This window comes from Erpetoichthys calabaricus, chromosome 13, assembly GCF_900747795.2.
Source record: "Erpetoichthys calabaricus chromosome 13, fErpCal1.3, whole genome shotgun sequence".
Lineage (NCBI taxonomy): Eukaryota > Metazoa > Chordata > Cladistia > Polypteriformes > Polypteridae > Erpetoichthys > Erpetoichthys calabaricus.
This window is the reverse complement of record NC_041406.2, coordinates 86307793-86310828: the sequence shown is the minus strand read 5'-3', so window position 1 is coordinate 86310828 and position 3036 is coordinate 86307793. Positions and strand designations below refer to the sequence as shown.

The following is a 3036-nucleotide window of genomic DNA, read 5'->3' as shown; positions in this document are numbered from 1 at the left end:
AAAAACATAAAACTAACAAAATGGCTTTTCAGCAGCACTCTTCGGTGTCACTTTACTTCGACAGCTCAAAATCCTCAAGTGACAGTGCAGAACCCGAGTCATCGACAATACACAACACATCTCCGGCAGAGGATTTCTTTTGACAAGAGTGGCTGCCGGAATTTGACGCCATGTTGTAATGGAAATGAGTTGTCTTTACTGCCACCTAGTGGGTAAAACTATTGTAATACATTCTAAGTCATTTTTCTTGGCGGTTAGCCTTCAGTTGTTTATTTTTTTATGCCTTGAAAGTGTTAAGCCAGTTTCAAATTAAATGTGTTGTCACGCGTGCATGTAGTAGAGGTATGTAATAACCCTTTGAGACATGAGGGGGTGCTGCTGCTAACACCGCCATCTCCTTCTCTTCACACAGTGGTGAGAAGCTGCCTGGTGATGTCATTTAGCCCTGCCCCTTTTGGTGCCACTGCCAAAAAGTTCCGGGTGTCCCACAAGGCGCCTGAGCAACCCGCAAGACGGAGCTCCTCTGAAACTACACAGAACTTTTCCCTAAATCCTCCTTTTGAATTCCTGCAAGGCGGGCGCACACCAACGAGCGCTGTTTTGAGTTCTGTTTTCATTTATTTTATGTCCTCGAACAAATGAAAGGGATGACCCCAAAATTTCTTGCTACAGTCCCGAGCTGTCATTGCCACACCCGGCCACAGCGTCTATGATTTATTTACGCTGGTGGCGGACATTGTTGCCTTAGGGTCTATGTTCAGATATGACACTGTCATCTTCTTCTTTTCCCACAGTGGTGAGAAGCCATCTGGAGAAGTTATTTAGCCCCCGCCCCTTCCACTCCTGTCGCCATAAAAGTCCTGGGCGTCTCGGAAGGAGGCTTCACTTTTGGCATGAGCAACCTGTAATACGGAGCTCCACTGAAACTACATGGAACCTTTCCCTCAGTCCTCTTTTTGAATTTCCGCAAGACGGATGTGAGCCAACAAGTGCTATTTTCAGTTCTGTTTTCATTTATTTTGTGTCCAAATGAAAGAGACGACCCCAAAATCTCTCGCTACAGTCCCGAGCTGTCATTACTGCACCCGGCCACAGTGTGTATGATTTATTTACACTGATGGCTGACATTGTTACTTTATAACACTCTCATCTCCTTCTCTTCCCATAGTGGTGAGAAGCCATCTGGTGAAGGCATTTAGCATCGTGACTTCCACTCTTGTCACCATAAAGTCCCGGGTGTCCCAGAAGAAGGGGTCACTTTTGGCGCGTGAGCAACCTGCGAGATGGAGCTCCGCTGAAACTACACGGAACCTTTCCCTCAGTCCTCTTTTTGAATTCCCGCAAGACGGATGTTAGCCAACAAGTGCTATTTTAAGTTCTGTTTTCATTTATTTTGTGTACAAATGAAAGGGACGACCCCAGAATCTCTCGCAACAGTCCCGAGCTGTCATTACCGCCCCCTGCCACAGAGTGTATGATTTATTTACGTTGGTGGCAGACATTGTTGCCTTAGGCTCTATGTTCAGATATGACACTGCCATCTTCTTCTTTTCCTACAGTGGTAAGAATCCATCTGGAGAAATCATTTAGCCCCGTGACTTCCACTCCTGTCACCAAAAAGTCCTGGGCATCCCAAAAGGAGGGGTCACCTTTGGCGCTTGTGCAACCTGCGAGTTGGAGCAACTCTGAAACTACATGGAACCTTTCCCTCAATCCTCTTTTTGAATTCCTGCAGATGGATGCACACTAACGAGTGTTATTTTTAGTTCTGTTTTCATTTTGTGTCCTCGGACAAATAAAAGGGACGACCCCAAAATCTCTCGCTACAGTCCACAGATGTCATTACCGCCCCCTGCCACAGAGTGTATGATTTATTTACGTTGGTGGCAGACATTGTTGCCTTTGGGTCTATGTTTAGAAATGACACTGTCATCTTCTTCTGTTCCCACAGTGGTGAGAAGCCATCTGGAGAAGTTATTTAGCCCTGCCCCTTCCACTCTTGTAATCATAAAGTCCCAGGTGTCCCAGAAGAAGGCGTCACTTTTGGCCTGAGCAACCCGCAATATGGAGCTCCTCTGAAACTACATGGAACCTTTCCCTCAATCCTCTTTTTGAATTCCTGCACGATGGATGCGCACTAACGAGCGTTATTTTCAGTTCTGTTTTCTTTTTGAGTCCTTGGACAAATGAAAGGGACGACCCCTAAATTTCTAGCTGTAGTGCTGAGCTGTCATTACCGCACCCGGCCACAGCGTGTATGATTTATTTACGTTGGTGGCAGACATTGCTGCCTTAGGGTCTATGTTCAGATATGACACTGTCATCTTCATCTTTTCCCACAGTGGTGAGAAGCCATCTGGAGAAGTTATTTAGCCCCGCACCTTCCACTTATGTAACCATAAAGTCCCAGGTGTCCCAGAAGAAGGGGTCACTTTTGGTCTGAGCAACCCACGAGATGGAGCTCCACTGAAACTACATGGAACCTTTCCCTCAGTCCTCTTTTTGAATTCCTGCACAATGGATGCGCACTAACGAGCGTTATTTTCAGTTCTGTTTTCATTTTTTGTCCTCGGACAAATGAAAGGGACGACCTCAAAATTTCTTGCTACAGTCCCGAGGTTTCATTACCGCACTCGGCCACAGCTTGTATGATTTATTTACGTTGATGGCAGACATTGCTGCCTTAGAGTCTTTGCTCGACTATTCCTTGGTCACTGTATCTACAGAGTTTTCATGTTCTCCAGATGTTTTTTTTTTTTTTTGTCCCCTCCATCCCTCACAGATATTCCATACGTTCTCCCACATCGCAAAGATGTGACTTTAAACTATGCCCTTATATAGATTGGCAGCCCACCTAGTCTTGGCATGAGCACAGACTTCAAAAACACTGGCGTGAATTATACAGGTTTCAATATGGACGCAGCATTTTGTGCATTAGGGTTGCAACCTGCTGGTATTTCTGGGTCAATGTTGATAACGAGAAAAATAAAAAGGACGCGGCCATTCTGATACAAATGAACAAAGCCGCGATACAAA

General features: G+C 45.6%; 1 long non-coding RNA gene across 2 annotated transcripts; it reads right to left on the bottom strand.

The window, feature by feature from the left end:
- Positions 1–497: 497 nt before the first annotated feature.
- Positions 498–2742, bottom strand: LOC127530055 (uncharacterized). 2 transcript variants are annotated; one of them, XR_007936590.1, is made up of 3 exons: positions 2449–2742; positions 1209–1276; positions 498–834 (listed from the first exon to the last, which is right to left on the bottom strand). It is a non-coding gene; the product is annotated as an uncharacterized LOC127530055 (long non-coding RNA). The 2 variants fall into 2 exon arrangements; XR_007936589.1 differs by having other exon boundaries at positions 1209–1311; positions 2484–2742.
- Between the last annotated feature and the right edge of the window lie 294 nt (positions 2743–3036).